The sequence below is a fragment of the Pan troglodytes genome, chromosome 4 (genome assembly GCF_028858775.2).
Source record: "Pan troglodytes isolate AG18354 chromosome 4, NHGRI_mPanTro3-v2.0_pri, whole genome shotgun sequence".
NCBI classification, from domain to species: Eukaryota; Metazoa; Chordata; class Mammalia; order Primates; family Hominidae; genus Pan; species Pan troglodytes.
In genome coordinates, this window is record NC_072402.2 from 139,271,124 (window position 1) to 139,288,583 (window position 17,460).

At 39.3% G+C, this 17,460-nt stretch overlaps 1 protein-coding gene and 1 long non-coding RNA gene across 2 annotated transcripts in view; one reads left to right on the plus strand and one right to left on the minus strand.

Annotated features, from left to right (window-relative positions):
- The window catches only part of DIAPH1 (diaphanous related formin 1), a 103,625-nt gene that overhangs the window by 34,676 nt on the left and 51,489 nt on the right, over nucleotides 1-17,460 (minus strand). The gene's annotated exons all lie outside the window — the stretch shown is intronic.
- LOC134809984 (uncharacterized) lies at nucleotides 8,499-15,422 on the plus strand. Its single transcript, XR_010157029.1, has 3 exons — nucleotides 8,499-8,675; nucleotides 11,995-12,098; nucleotides 13,228-15,422. It is a non-coding gene; the product is annotated as an uncharacterized LOC134809984 (long non-coding RNA).

A 17,460-nucleotide genomic window follows, 5' to 3' on the forward strand; every position in this document is an offset into this window, starting at 1 on the left:
AATTCACACCCGTCACACAATACTAATAAAACAAGCAGATAAAAACTTGGAAAGGACGTAGAAAATCTGACCATATCTAACAAAGTTAACTGACATGTTAGAACAATGTACCCAATAATACTAACATATCTTTTTTCATATGTATACAGCATATTTGCCAAAATTTACCATATATGGGTAAAAGCAAGCCTCAACAAATTTCAAAGGATAGAAATAATTCAAAGTACTAAGCTATCAGTAAAAAGATAACCAAAAAATACCCAATTATTTGGATATTAAGCAAATATATAAATAACTCTGGAGTCAGGTAAGAAATCACAAAATAGAAAGAAAAAAATATTTTGAATGGAATGAAATCAACACATCACATGCAACAAATGGAACTCATAAAAAGCACAAAATAAGATGGTAGATTTAAACCTCAATATTTCAGTAATTACATTAAATGTAAACAGACTACACACTCTGTATTGGTTAAGACCAATGGTGTCAAGTGGATTAAAAAACAAGAGTCCAAGGATATGCTGTTTATGAGAAACATCTAGAGCAAGGATACAGAAAGGAAGAAAAAGTATAGCTATACCAGGCAAATTCTAACTACAAGAAAGTTGTCCAAGTTGCATTCACATCAGACGAAAATAGTCTTTAAGGTAACAAAAAGCAGTATAAAAGATAAAGAGGGACTTTCTATACTGATTTAAAAAAAAGTTTAGTTCATCAGGAAAATGTAGGATTTTTAAATTTGTATGTACCTAATAACATTATCTTAAGATAAATAAAGCACCAAAAATGTATAACCTGAATCTAATAATGAGGACACGAGACAAATCCAAACTGATGGACACGTTAAGGTCACAAAAAATAAAAACTGAGGAACTATAACAAAGAGTCTGACTTCATTTTTTGATGTTTAACTGCTGACAGCTCACCTCTTCCTCTTTCTCTCATGTCCTATATCTGTACATAAGCCAGATGTAAACCTCACCTCTTTTTCTTTCTCCTAAGTCCCTTATCCAGGCAAGCTGATATGAAAGTCTAGCTGTTCCTTCCTTGGGAATCAGCAAGAAATCCAAACTAGGCAAAGTCTGCTCTTGTGTAAGAACTCTCACCCCAGCCCAAGCCCCTAACCACAATAAAAGCCCAAACGAATCTCCTTTCCCTGTTCTTTCTTTTCTTTTTTTTTCAAGACAGAGCCTCACTCTATTGCCCAGGCTGGAGTGCAGTGGCACAATCTCAGCTCACCTCCACCTCCCAGGCTCAAGCAATCCTTCCACCTCAGCCTCCTGAGTAGCTGGGAATACAGGTGCACACCACCATGCCCAGCTATCCTTTCCTTGTTCTCTACAGTCATTTCAAACCTGCTTGAGAGGATTGCCCTGCTCTCCTGGACCTCAATTATGTTAAGTTAATAAACCTTTTCATACCCTCTTGTTATGCATGTAACACGAATAGTCTTAACATCCAAACCAAATTTTAAGTGGGGGTCTATAATGCCCTTGCAGGTGACCATAACAGGAACTGTTCCCAATTAAATGAGACTAAAGATAAAAGACAAATGAATGCAGTACATGATCCAGGACTTTTTTCTATAAAGGACATTATTGTGACAATTGGTAAAATCTGAAGAAAGTCTGCAGTCGTGTCTAACTTAACCCTCAAATAGTTCAATAAAAAATACTATACTCACATACACATACATAAATAACACACACAGAGAGAGAAAAGGGTAAGACAAAGGTAAAATATTAACAGTTGATTTGGAATGTGGTCAAGCAAATGCAGGAAATTTTTTGTACTATTCTAGCAGCTTTTCTGTATGTCTAAAATTATGTCAATATAAAAAAATCAAAAGAAAAAATATAAAATAAAACCAAATAGAACTACAATGCCTACTCCACAAAGTGAGATATTTTGACTACTTTTCTCAGTAATTGATAAAACTAATAGAATACAGAAAATTCAAACAACACAATTAACAGACAAGAACAAATGGAGACATACAGAACACTTCACGTAACTGAAGACCATATATGTGTTCTTTCAGTGCACACAGAACATTTATAATATTTGGCAATATTCTGAGCCCTAAAGCAAAACTCTACAAATTTCTAAAGACTGAAATCACAAGAGCACCTACCAGAATGCAATTAGCTGGAAATTAACAAGAAATACAAAAAATCCTGAAAATTCCATGTGGTAGACAGAATAATGGTCCTCCAAAGATGTCCACATTCTAATTCCCACAATCTGGGAATATTGAACAAGCTTATGCAGCAGAAGAGACTTTGCAGGCATGATTTAATTAAGGATCTTGAGATGACAGGATTAATCTGGATTATTTGGGTAGGCTCAGTATAATCACAAGTTGTTTTTGTTGTTTTTTTTTTTTTTTTTAGAGTTGCAGTCCTACTCGGTCACCCAGGCTGGAGAACAGTGGTGCAATCAGAGCTCACTGTAGCCTTAAATTCCTGAGCTCAAGCAATCCTCCCGCCTCAGCCTCCTGAGCTGTCAGGACTACAGGCACATGCCACCACACTTAGCTACAAGGATTCTTATAAGAAGGAGATACGAGGACCAGAGTCAGAGAGGAGATGTGATGACAGAAGCAGAGGTCAGAGAAAGAGATTTGAAGATGCTATGCTGCTGGCTTTAAAGATTGAGGAAGGGACCATAAGCCAAGGAATCTGGGCAGGCATTAGACATTGGAAAAGGAAAGGAAGTAGATTCTTCTTTAGAGCCTCCAGAAGGAATACAGCCCTGCCAACATTTCGATTTTAGAAATTCTGGCCTCCAGAACTGTAAGATAATACATTTGCATTGTTTTAAGTCACTAAATTTGTGGTAATTTGTTATAGGAACAATAGGAAACTAATACACTCCATATATATGGAAATTAAGTACTTCAAATCTGATGTGTCCTTATAAAGGAGAGGAAATCTGGACACACAAAGAGACACAAGGAATGCGCACACAGAAGAAAAGACCACACAAGGACACAGCAAGAAGGCAACCATCTGCAAGAGAAGGCAAGAGGCCTCAGAAGAAATGAAACTTGCTAACACCTTGATTTTGGACTTCAAGCCTCCAGAACTGTGAGAAATAAATTTCTGTTGCTTAAGCTACTCAGTCTGTGGCACTCTCTTACGGCAGCCCTAGCAAACGAATACACTTCCTATCAAGACTTAAGGGATGTGAGCCAGGCATGGTGGCTCACACCTGTAATCCCAGCACTTTGGGAGGCTGACGCGGGCCTATCACTTAAGGTTAGGAGTTCAAGACCAGCCTAGCCAACATGGTGAAAAAACCCTGTCTCTACTAAAGATACAAAAATTAGCCGGGTGTCATGGCACACGCCTGTAACCCCAGCTACCTGGGAAGCTGAGGCAGAAGAATTGCTTGAACCCAGGAGGTGGAGGTTGCAGTGAGCCAAGATCGCACCACTGCACTCCCGCCTGGGTGACAGACTGTCTTTTTTTTTTGACCCTGTCTCAAAAAAACAACTTAAGAGATGTGTCCCAAACAATAATTTAAACAAAAACAGTCTCGGCCGGGCATGGTGGCTCACGCCTGTAATCCCAGCACTTTGGGAGGTCAAGGCAGGTGGATCATCTGAGGTCAGGAGTTCGAGACCAGCCTGCCCAACATGGCGAAACCCCAACTCTACTAAAAATACAAAAAATTAGCCAGGCGTGGTGGTGGGCGCCTATGTAATTCCAGCTACTCAGGAGGCTGAGGCAGGAGAATCGCTTGTACCCAGGAGGCAGAGGTTGCGGTGAGCCAAGATCACACCACTGCACTCCAGCCTGGGCAACAAGAGCAAAACTCTATCTCAAAAAAACCCCCCAAGAAAACATCGTCTCAAATGCATATATGACAGGGAAAAAAGACTAAAAACTAAAGAGGTAAGTACCTATTTAAAAAAATTAGAATAAGAATAGTAAAATAAACCAAAAGAAAAATTTAAAGATAGAGACAAGAACAGAAATTAGTGAAATCTGTAGCAGAGGGGATTCACGAAGCCAACAGTTTTGGCTTAAAACATTTTTTAAAGACCAGTTAAATTCAGTATTTTAAAACAAGAAAGAAAAACAGAGAAATCAGGCATAAGTAACTAACATCAGGAACAAAATACAGGACTGAACTAAATATGGCTCAGGCTCAAGCATTAAGAGGAATAATATCAGGCAGGGCGCGGTGGCTCATGCCTGTAATCCCAGCACTTTGGGAGGCTGAGGCGGGCAGATCACCTGAAGCCAAGAGTTTGAGATCAGCCTCACCAACATGGTGAAACCCCATCTCTACTAAAAATACAAAATTAGCCAGGCATGGTAGTGCATGCTTGTAATCCCAGCTACTCGGGAGGCTGAGGCAGGAGAATCGCTTGAACCTGAGAGGCAGAGGTTGCAGTGAGCCGAGATTGTGCCACTGCACTCCAGCCTGGGCAACAAGAGCAAAACTCCATCCCCACCCCCCCCCCAAAAAAAGGAATAATATCATACAAAATATGTCTGCAAATTTAGATAAAATTGATAAATTTCTAGAAAAATATAACACATCAAAACTTATCCAATAAGAAAAAACCAGTCCTATAACCATAAAAGAATTAAATCGGTGATCAAAAATTTCTTCAGAGACCCAGATGACTTCACCAGCTATTATTTCAAACACTCAAGGAATAAATAATTCCACCAATTTTACGCAAAAAATTTTTCCACAGAATAGAAGTATATTTTCTCAACTCATGTCATGAGGCTAGCATAACTTCACTATCAAAATGTGAAAGAACAGTATCAAAAAAATCATAGGTACTTTCACTCATAAACATAGGCACAAAATTCCTAATAGCAAAGTGAATTAAGGGGTATAAAATAAAAATAATAACAGATCACATTCAAGTTAGATTTGTTTTAGGAATGCAAAATCGGTGTAACAGAAATCAGTTAATATGCTTCCCACAATTACAGATTAAAGGAGAAAATTATATGATCATCTCAACAATACAAAAAAAAACCTGACCAAATTTAATATCCATTCAGAATAAATAGTCTTAGCATACTAGAAATCGAAGAAACTTCTTTGACAACGTGTATATATACCAAAAGCTACAGGCAAAACCCTTCAGGATGGTGGGTACTCTGAGTTGGGGGTGGAGGTTCAGTTGTAACTGGAAGGGGGGTACATAACAAAGGGCATCTTGGTCTCAGACCCTGATTACATGAATGTAAATTTCCTTTTAAATTTTTTGAAATTTAATCCTGCATAATGAGTTGTACACTTCGACCTGAAATAAAGAAGAACTAAGATACACACACACGTCCCCCTCTGATTACAACCATGTAAATGCTATATATACAGCACAGGCAAAGACTACAAGTGAATATGAACAAATTAAAACAGTTTGATTTGTTAACATAGTGTGATAATGTAACTATGTGTAAATTTTTAAAACTGTCACCAAACAGGAAACTGTGAGAAAGGTGAAGACAGATATGGCTCTGGGCACCACCTATTTTATTTTCATATCCTTAGACAGGTAGGCCTGGTTCAACTTTGACGGTGGGTTAGGAAGAACTCCCACTGACAACCAGCAGTAAGGACAGGCAGTCAAATGTAGAACCCATAGAATGCTCCCATTTGCTGCCTTCCCAGCCTTCTTACAGGAATGGTGCACTAATTAATCATCCAGATACTAAAGCACCTAATATACAACCTTATCAATGCTTGGGTTCCAGCCCCCATTTTCATAAGAGCAAAGATGAGAAGTCCAGAACAAAGGCCTCATGCTGTCCCTCACCCTAAAAACAACATCAAGGGCTGAGTAATTTCAGTTTACAGAATTGTGTGAAATAAGGGACCAAAATAGGTGGGTATAGATAGCACCTTAGCACAAAGGAAAAGAGGAAAATTTTTTCTGCAAAGGCTGTGACTCTCAACAAACAATAGTAGAAAAGAGAGACCCTTACACCTAGCTATGTGGTTAAATAGTGGCCGTGCCAGGATCCGTATTTCTAGCTGCTGCAATCCTGACCTATTCAGCAGATTCTAAACCCTTTGCTAGTGGGAACTATAGTTTCCAAACTAGACATGGGGCCAATCTAGTCTCCACAGACCAGACTCTACGAGTGTCCTGCCAGCCTTGCCAAGAAGCCAGACCCTGCTAATTCCCTTCTATCACCTGTGCCCTCCCCTTGGGCAAGGGAATAGACTGCTTGCTGTGGCTGCTGAAAGTCAGAGTCACTGACCCATTTCAGAAGTGGGAGAAGAATATTAAGCAAGAACTTTCATCTGATCATTTGCATCTAAGTCAGTCTCAGGGAGTATCTCCAAAAAGGTCAAGGGAAGGACTAGCGATATTATAATCCTGAAGCCATAAAGGACTTTTCACCACATCCCCCCCGGCCCCAACACAGTATTATATTTTTTCTTTCTGTAAAAGTCCATGAAGTGCTGTTAATTCATTGAGTCTTACCAGGGAGAAAGCTGCTACTTAAGTAAAAAAAGTATTCGGGAAAAAAAAAGCTGATACTCTAGAATCACCATAGGGATGCAGCTATTACACAGTGGCCAAACACAGTTGTCCCAAAGCTTAAAAGCTCTCCTTTAATTCTTAGAACAGGTGAGGCCCACTTCTATGACCATGTTCTCCGTTGACGGCAGTGTGCAAACTTTTCTCAAGACTTTGGGTAACAGATTATCACGTCAGGAGAAAAGTAAGAGTCCAGCCCTTTCTCCCTCTGAAGGTGGCAGGGCATTGCTCCTTCACTTGGTCACAAATAGCCTCTGTGGGAAATCCTAAAGAAGAGGCTCTGCTCTGGCAAGAAGGGAAGTCTGGCTTTGTATCTTCTCAGTCCCAACCTGAGAGATCTTCTTTTTATTTATTTATTTATTTATTTATTGAAATGGAGTCTCACTCTGTCACCCAGGCTTGAGTGCAGTGGTGCAATCTTGGCTCACCACAACCTCCGCCTCCCGGGTTCAAGCAATTCTCCTGCCTCAGCCTCCCGAGTAGCTGGGATTACAGGCATGCGCCACCAGGCGGCCCGGCTAATTTTTGTATTTTTAGTAGAGACGAGGTTTCGCCATATTGGCCAGGCTGGTCTCAAACTCCCAACCTCACGTGATCCGCCCGCCTCGGCCTCCCAAAGTGCTGGGATTACAGGCGTGAGTCACCGCGCCTGGCAGAGATCTTTTTAAAAGAAATTAAGTCTATAAATAAATTGCAAAATAAAAAATAAAAAAGAGACAGCATAAGAGAGAACCTATAGAGACATCAACCAACTGCAATGTGTAGACTTTATTTGGCTCTGATTCAAATGAACTATTAAAAAAAACAACTATCATAAGATAATTTGGGAAATTTAATACTAACTGGCTATCTGATATTAAAGAATTTTTTAGATGTGATAATGGTAGTAATTATCTTCTTTTAAAAGTCCTAATTTTTTTGACACACATTCTGAACTGCTTAAGGATTAAATAATATGAACAAGGATACATGTAAAAATAATGGGTGGCAAAGACAAAGTTGATACAGGTATATGAAACAAGACTAGCTGTTGATTAAGTTTTTTAAATGGGTGATGGACATAGGGGTGTTCATACTAGTCTCTACATATGTGTGTATGTGTGCGTGCATTTTTTTCACGGTTTCAAAAATAATATTTTAAAAAAAAAATTCAGGACCATTTCCCCAGAGTCCTTGGGGCATTTGATTCTTCCCAGACAGCTAAGTGAAAGGGGTTCCTTTTTTTCTTCTTTTTTTGGGGGTATCTTTTCTTATCTGATCCTATAATTAAGAAAATTGCCCTAAACATCTCTGTAGCAAAAACACCTAAACCCAGGATTAGAGTCTAGATGAGGCAGAGGGGATGCCCTGCCCTGCTGCCTCAAAAGCTAGCACTCTGTCACTGTCAGTAGGTGTCCGGCAGCCAAACCATTTTGCTCTGTGCTCTGCTGGCAAGGACTTGCGGCATCGATTGCTCAGGATGCAGGCAGCCTGCAGCAAGGTGTGTCCCTGATGAGCAACTGCTGAGTAAAAGAGTACGTAGCTGCGCCTCAGCCAGTCTCCCTCCCTCTGCAAACCAGACTCCTCCTTTGCCTAACTCCTTTTTTTATTCCTGCGTCACAAATACAAAATGGAGTTAGCTGGGAGCAAAAACAATCTGTCTAAAATGGCTGAATGCAGTGGGGAGTGCCAGACAGTAAAGCGAAGGGAAAGGGCACCCCCTGGCGGCCAAGATAGGGAGTCTGTTTTATGTTCTTCACTACTTTTGCATTTCAAACGAACCAGTCCTACAGAGTCCAAGTTAATTTTGTCACAAATCTTGATGTTGAGCTCTAAAATTCAAATAATAGAAACTGAGGCACAAGAAGGGAAAATAATTTTCAGTCTCTAAAGACAAAGGGCACAAGTCAACAGCCCTGAGTTGCAGTTACTGCTTGGTTATGATTAGTAATAGTTTCTAGGAGACAACAGAACGGAAGGGAGGTCCTTTTATAGTACATGATTCCCCAGCTTCAATAATGGACTAATGACCCCCGGAATCCCACCGCTATAGCCTGCACTTCCCCAGGAATTCCTGTTTAAGGCGTCTCTCAATGAAGACCACAAACAGGAAATGGAGGAGTGGGGAGTTGCCTGACATCCTGGAAACTACGTTCTTAAAGAACTGCAGGTAGTAAGTGGGATAGAAAAATGGGCTTTTCAAAAACTGCTGAGAACACGGACTGAGTCAGTTGTATCCGCAGGGCTGGAAGACAGGCAGCTCCACCTAACCTCACTCACTTACTCAGGACCAAAACCCTACTTGCTCTGCCCAAGATAAAGCCTGCAGCATTTGTACCTATTCTACAGGGAACACCCTCCATTATCTTTATCTTACGCTACACCTCCCTTGAGTAAGCCAAGTACCTATGACTAAAAGAGAACATGTAAGAAAGGTGGAAAAAACAGAAATTATCTGGAAAAACTTGTGGGTACAAGTCATTAATGGTTGCCACTACTTAAATGAGGCTACACAAATACGCCAGTTTATCCAACGTCCCTAAAGTGAGATAATGGCAACACATACAACACAGGTGCTTAAACACAGGTGATTTAAAAATCACAAGTTGTTAAAAAAAAAAAAAAAAGACTCTGGCATCACTATAGTTTTCTCTGAAGAAATAGGGTCTTTGTGGAAGAATCCTAGATCTCTCAGGCATATATGAAAGATCAGAACACTTAATAATCTCTCCAGGAAATAACTTTCTGTGAGGGTAACATAGCTATGGAATTGCCAAGTTCACCTAGCATACAATAAGCCATGTCTATTAAGCACTACATCAACTCTCTAATTCTGGGAAGAGGAGAGAGTAAGAGGGTCTTAATGTTAATATAAGTGTTAATATAAGAAGCTGCCCAAATGGAGGACTTCTGATTTATATTCTTCATGGTTGTAATATACATAAGGGATAAATACAGCACTTTAAAACAATCACTAACGTATACATTATAGAAGGAAAAAATATCATGCCAACCGAATAGCAGTTATCCCTGCCCAAAGGTAACCATATCACTGATATCTTGGCCAAAATATACAACTATCTGCAAAATCCCACAGAACTAGACCATTACAGATGTGCAAGCTGTAAGGAGGGACAGGGCAAACTGGCATTAATGAACAAACCTGAAGGACAAGAACAAAGCCACACAGAATCCCAAAGGAAGAACCAGATGCTGAGAGTTATAAAGAAGGGGACAGATATAAGTCTGGAAGGGTAGCAGAAAAGCAGTATTAAAAATCTGGGCACTTCACCAAGCATTTGGTCTTTCAGATAATATAGTCATTGAGTTTCCCACAGATACTTTCCCAGCACACCCAGGATGGTGACTCAATTAGGGAGTGCTAAAAAGAGGTCTGCTTCTAGGATGTGGGTGGGGAAGGACTGGAAGGACAGGCACTATCCCAAACAAGGACTCAGGTATGTCAGCAAAGAGGACAGGTTTATGCAAGGAAACAATAGGCTAGAGGGCAGAAGAAAAGGCATTAAAATAAGGTACTAGGAATAAAACTCTTTTCCTGGATTAAAAAATGTTTTATTATGGGAAAAATTAAACATTCAAAAACACAATTATTAATCCCCATGCATACATCACTCAGTTTCAACAGTTATCCACTCGTGACCAATTCTGTTTCATCTACACCCCACTTCTAAATCCCATAATGATCCGCAATTATTTCTGTACACATCTCTAAAAGATGATGACTTTTTAAAAAATGCCATGAAACCATTATCACACTAATTTCCAGCTGTCTCAACTGTCAAGTGTTTTGTATAGCTCATTTGGATCAAGATCTAAATAAGTTCCATATACTGTACTGGTTGATAAAATTTAAAATTCCCTCTTAATCTATATGTTCCTCTCCATCTCATTTTTTCCCCTGAAATTTATTTGTTGAAGAAATCAGGACACTAATCACTGGTAAAAATCAAGAAGCACTAGCACAGTTACTTTACACTGTCAGTCACTGGAAGCAAGCACCTGAGGTTTCTCTCAACATGCCTGCATTCTTGCCACTCCCTTTCACTAAGTGCTGGATTCTGAGCCCAATATATCTAGGCTCAAATTCTGGCTTGGTGTTTACTTGCTATAAAATCTTAACAAGCAAAGGACATATTAATTCTCTTTTATATCTCTCAATTATAAAACAAAGATAATACCAATTAGGCATTATGGAAATAATATTTTGATAATTGGAAATAATAGTTGATAATCCCCTGTCACAAATCTGACATTAAATAGGTATTCATAATTTAAGACTGAATGAGAAGGCAAAGTACCTTCATCTTTTTTTTAGGTGCTCCAGATCAGTTTTAATCTCTGCTGTATCTCACCCACGCTAACCTAAATAAATACTGAGTAAACTGCAGAATTCTAAACCATTCTCCATAACAAAGGATTCTAGAAATATTCTGTTTTATTCAGGGTTGGGAAGGGAAGTAACAGGGTAAGAGCAGAACAAAGAGAACAGATGGAATAAACACCCAGCCCCCAGCCTGAGCCTGCAGAGACAGCTGCTGGTTTTCGTCATACTGCTGTTTTTTTCCCTTCTTTGTTCCTGAGGTGGAAGCCAGGAAAGGGTGGGGAAAGATGAGGGGGGGAAGGGGTGGAGATGGGAGGACCGCCATCTCTGTTACTGAAAGTCACCTGATCTTCTCCTCCAATCCCTAGTCTCTGACCTCACAATCTGGAACCTGAGCCAAAATAGCTCAACTGCGCACACCCCGTGGCCGAAAAGAAAAATGCAAGCAGAATAGGAAAAACGGGAAATTCTTGGGAAGGATTTTTGCAGTTTTTCTTGCTAAAAGAAATGCAAACACACACACAGGAGAGTGCCGTATCTTCCCATCTAATAGATCTAAAAGAAGAAATCACTGGCTCTAAGAAGAGTTGGGGTTATTGTAGGATCAGGAGGAAAGAATGGTTCCATCCCATCTTGCAGAAATGGGGTTACCAATGCCCTTCTGTTATATCACTGGGGTCCCTTGTCCAATGGTACTTAGAAGTGAAAAGAGTTTTGTTTTTTTTTTTTATATTGGAGTCTGTTTTTTCAAAAAGAAACTGTTAAGAGTGAAGTAAAGGATACTGTTACTTGCTTTATAGAACTGAATGCTAGTACTTGGCTTGGCAGACGAAATCTCAGGTCCAAGTACTTCTAGAAATCTAGAAGTGCTCTAGAATCTTCTCCAAGCATGTCAGACACTGAAATTTCCTTTTTAACCCTGTGTCTTTTTCATTATAAAAACAATATAACCACATTATAGAAAAATTAAAAGAAAAAGTATGTAGTACCCTAACAAAATCTCTGTTAGTCTGGTATATTCCCTTCTAATCTTTCACTAATGCATTTGTTTTTAATATGAAACAATTGTAATAAGGTGTACATAATTTGTTTCCTGCTTTTCCCACCAAACACTGAATCACAAGCATTCTTCCACACTGTTCCAAAGGCAATGGGCGAGAGTTCTAATACATGGAACAGTTACAGGACACTAAGTTCTAGAGCAATTCATCTCCAGAACAAAAACTGAAATGGAAGCAAGAAAAAAATAAGGTAGGCCACTCCTTTCCTTTAAAGACCTTTTATAGAGTAGCATCCCTTTGCTAGCAGTACAAAGATCTCCTCCTGTTCAAGTATCACACTCGAGTGAAGTCTGGAAGGTCCCCTGGCTGAACTTTGCAAGTCTCTCTTCCCCATATCATAATGGCTGTAAGCTCTAGCATAAGCTGCCATACATTTACAGAGCTGATGTGGGTAACTAACTCTTCAATTCATTGTTATGTATGAGTTTTTTTAGGAAGATCAAAAGGACATGTATACATGCTAAGATGCAGTCAGATCAAATGGGTTACTGTAGCTACTGTTTCAAAAAAAAAAGAACAATTATTTCATTACTCTACTTTTGTTTTATCCTTGTGTTCATTATAAAAGTAATGCCTGCTTATTAAAAACTTATAATTTTTTTAATGAGGAAAGTCTCTGCATACTGATACGAAGACTCTCCAGGATATAGAAGCTTTTTCCTTGTTTTGGTAAGAGGAAGGACAAGAATCTGTATCAGTATTTGTTTATAACTGCACTTTTTAAGAAAGTCTAAAGGATAATCAAACTAATAAAAATGGTTACCTCTAGAAGGTAGGGGAGGGAGAAGGATGGCATTGATGAATACTAGGGTGGGAATGAGACTTTTTTATACTGTTTTGACTTCTGAACCACTTACCTATGCAAAAAAAAAAAAACAAAACAAAAAACAGATAACAGAGAAGCTGAAAGAAAAGCCCCAGAGGAAACATTCTGTGGAGACATCCTTAGCACTCCTTGCAAACTAGCCTGTCTACAACCTTATGTTTGGAGGGAGACTTGTTCAGCATCAGCAGCAAAGTCATTTCAGGTCCAACAATTCCCAAATAGTGTAAGGTCAAGGGATCCTCAAAACAGTGCCTTTTCCTTAAGGCAACAGTTTTGGGTTCTAGTATGTAGTAAGAGAGCACTGGATCACTCTTTTGTTCACCCCAATCCTTAGTTCTGCTTTGACACTTGCTAGATATCCCATTTCTTTGCCTAAACACATCTCTGATGTCTACCAACTCCAGGTCTCCATAGCAAGAGAATAACCAAGCTTGAACAAAAGTTATGTCTGTATAACTGTAACATTCTTCATCTTGATCTCTATCTCCTCCAGTTTCTCACAACTCCTTCCGTGTTGTACAAGCCCCAGTCCAGCACAATACTCTGCCCTAATCACTCTGCCCTCCATCCATCCTCTCCAGCAGAGTCAATCTCTAAGCGGTTCCGAGCTAGTTCACTGACCACAGAGGACTTCTTCAAAATGTCCTTCTAAGATGGCTACTGAGAAGTTTGGAAGATGGCAAGAAAAGTGCCTCTGAAATAGTGACTCCATAATTGACTGCCAAGTCAACAGAAAATGTTGAATTGTTTCCTAATCAATCTTATATGACCTCCATAAGAACAGGGATAATACTTATATAATACCTATTCAGATACAGATATCAAAATATTATTAAGAGAACAGGTGAAGAGTGGCTTAATTCACACCATTAACATGTAAACATGTTACATGTTACAAACATGCTCCTCATGTAATCCTTATACTAAAGTTTGAGATTTACTGGTATCAACAGACATTTAAGGCTAGGAACTGACTGTACCAAGATGTTAGAAGTTTAAGTAATACTGACCCCCCAACTAGATGGTCTAAGTCTCAGACAATGACATTTAAAAGGACATTTGGTTAGAAATAAAATCTGGAATCCACAGATAATGGCAGATGGTACCTTGGACTTAAAAGATACCATTTCAGTCTATATGTTTCTAGAAAAGAGTAATACAGGCACACACTAAAGCTGGGATGGCTAGAAAGAGGCTCTAAAAATGAGACTAGCTGGGGATAATTAGGAGTTAACATATGACACAAAGGGTTGACTTTGACCGTGAAAATCTTTCTGCACCAGCATATTCTATCCAAGTTAGACCAGGGGAATTCCCTGAAGAAATGGATTCAGTATATTATCTCAAGCTAGTTATCCATATATAATGTGGGTAGGTTCTATTATGTGCTTAAAGTAGTTTTTCAGCAGAAACTGAGACAGAGATGGGATTATGAGTGTGTATATAATGAGGCTACAATGAGCTACCAAGCTGATAAAATACAAACCTCTCTTTGAGCCCTCTCAAAGGAAGGCTATGCTTTCATGAAGGTATCAGACTAAAGAACAAAAACCTTTCCAGCCTCTGGACCCCAAAAAGAACACGAATATTGCTACTATTGAAAATACTAGCTGCAACAGGACAAGATCCTTTTGTAAAAGGGCAAGCTGTAGCTTTCTGCATAATTTAACTGCTGATCAGTCCTCCAAATAAATTTCCTGACAGGTAGAGGGCAGTATACTAATCAGCTTGTATTTGGAAAGGACAGAGGTTGCCTCTCTCTAACGTGATGACATCACTACCAAACGCAACAATGACACATCTAAAATAAAAGGGATCCATGTGCCATCTGGTGGCTGAAAGCAGTAAAGCACACTGCTAGAAATAAAATATCAAATTCCCACGGTTGAGAAGAAAATTAAAACTTAATTCCTTTACCTGATGATGCAGTCCCTTAAATTTCCAACAGTAAGTCTTCTGTGGAAACTACATCAGCAGCCTTCGCGCAATAGTTTTAAAGTTTTGCCCCAGTTTAGCTCTATACTCCTAAACACTGGTTGTAAGCAAGCAGCAGCTCCTGATGCCTGACCTTTGGTGCATAGAATAAGAGAATGAAACTCAGACCAAAACAAACAAAATAACAAAAGGACTTGGAAGGCTGTCAGAAACAAAAGAAGAGTTTGACATGACAGATAACACCAAAGACAGCTTATTGCAAGGAAAAAAAGTAACAGAACCAGAAGTTTAAAACTGAAAGATATCTTTTAGGTTCATGTATCTCACTTTACAGATAGAGTCAAGGTATGAAAGATAACCCCTGGTGCAATCTTATTAGTGGTCAGACTAAAACAACATATCACTTTTCCCCTACTAGACATTACCATAAATATTTTTTTATTTTTCGTGGAAGTATAAATTGCTACAATCTTATACCTAGCAACTTGGGCCCACAAATTTTATTTTTAAGAATTTACTGTGCAGAAATACAAGTTTGCAAAGACAATTAAAAATGGATGTTTCCTTCAGCATTGCTTGTAATAAAAAAATGGAAAACTTATTTGTATTATATGACAGAATACAACTATCAGAAATAATGACACAAATCTATATGTAAGGACATCAAGATGCTAAAACACGTTAAGCAAAATACAAAACAGTATATACTGTATAAGATCACACCAATTATATTAAAAAAGAAGTGTGTATACCCTCATGTTTCTGTAATTTTATTTTTAATTCCCTTGCCCCTTTTCCAGTAAAGTTTTATTCAAAAATTTACCTTTCTCACTTGAACTAAAGAAGAAAAGGATTTTCCCATTCCTTTATTAGAATAACATATGTATATAAAAAGTATGATTTAACCACAGTCACTCTGGGGGAGGACACCTTTTTACCCTGTATTTCCAGTGTATTCTACATATTTGTTAAAATGATGATAACAAATTAGTCCAGGAACTGGCTTTAGACAGGACCACGGTAACAGAGGAAGACAGAATTCTGCTAGGTAAAAGTAATGATGGAAGTCTTTGGAAGTTCCTTTTCTGTTTGCTTCAATTTTGTCAGTGAAGTAGAAAGAAAACATCCCCAACTGAGAATGAGGATGAGGGAGGTTTGGGCTGTTGAGGAGGAAAAAAAGGTGTGAAATAACCTTTAGGAGAGCAGGAAATTCAATGAATTTGTAATGCTTCAAATATGAGTGCCTGGCAGTATCAAGGGCCAAGCAACTTCACAAATTAAGCAGAGGAGAGTTGGGAGAAAGATCAGCCAGTGAGTTAGTAGGAAAAGTAAGTGTTTCCTGTCCTGAAAGCTAAGAGAAGAAAGTCTGTCAAAGGAGGGCCCAGTTGTGTGGTATTCTCCAGCCATGTTCAGTTGCACAGCTACAGAAGCAGGACAAAGACAGAAAAGGAATTAACCGGGATTGTGGTTTTGCCAATCGAGTATGAAATGAGAGAGATAATGGAAGAACAAAACCCAAGCGAATGATTATAATGATTAACCAAGAAATTTTAGCTCAGGGAAAGAGTGAAGTCATCAGAAGGTGAAGGACAGTGAAATGCTGGTAGGACAAATGGATTAGCGGGGCTGGAGGCCTGTTGGGGTCAGGATAGCAAAGGGAGTAAGGTAAAAAGATAGAACCTGGGTGGTATGACATGAGATCCTAGAAGGGGGGAATGGTTGAGGTAGGATAGAGGACAAAATCAGTAGAAGAATTCAAGGAACTGAAAGGCCAGAATATTGGTAGGATCATGACCTTTTCGTATAAAAATTCCTAAGAATTAAGTCAGAGGTAGTATTGGAGTATAGAAGAGTGGATATGAGTCAAGAGCTAAATTGTTTGAGAAATGAGGAGTAACATGGGTGTCAGTAGATGACAACATGAAGAGAAAATGGGTGACATAACGATGTCATAAGATTTGAAATTGTTGGTTTTTAGGAATTGTTTCCTTTTAGTAAAGAGGCAAAATGATCTGAGAGTGGCAATGAATAACAAAGATTACATCTACCCCATCTCCAAGCCCACTGGGGTGAGGTCTACGAGAACAAAGAAAAACAATCACATGGGCTGGGCCTAGTGGCTCATGCCTGTAATCCCAGCACTTTGGGAGGCCAAGATGGGTGGATCACCTGAGGTGAGGAGTTCGAGAGCAGCCTGGCCAACATGGTGAAACCCTGTCTCTACTAAAAATACAAAAATTAGCCAGGTGTGGTGGTGCACACCTGTAATCCTAGCTACTCGGGAGGCTGAGGCAGGAGAATTGCTTGTGACCAGGAGGCAGAGGCTACAGTGAACTGAGAGCTTGCCACTGCACTCCAGTCTGGGCAACAGAGCAAGACTCCATCTCAAAAACAAAACAAAACAAAACAAAACCACATAAGCAAGCAAAAGGGAAAGTGGTATTGAGAGAAAACCAGGTTTCCAGTAGAGCAAAGTGAAAAAGGTTTTGCCAGTAATGGACCATGAATTCCAGAGGGTACAGTGGACCAGTTTCAGGAGCTTAGGTGGGATGGGAGGAGACAGAATAGGAACCACACAGAACCTTATCGCAATTAAACTATGGGAGATGAAGGATGACCCAGGAGTCTGGGGCTGCCTGTGGTAAGTGACATAAACCAAGATAAATGGCATAATATTAGATCCAGTGGATTAAAAGAAAATGGTGATGGAAAGGTTGGGGTGTAGAGGGGTATATGAGGGGGCAGTTTAGGTTCCTTTTTTATAACACTAGTGACAGTGAGATGACAACCT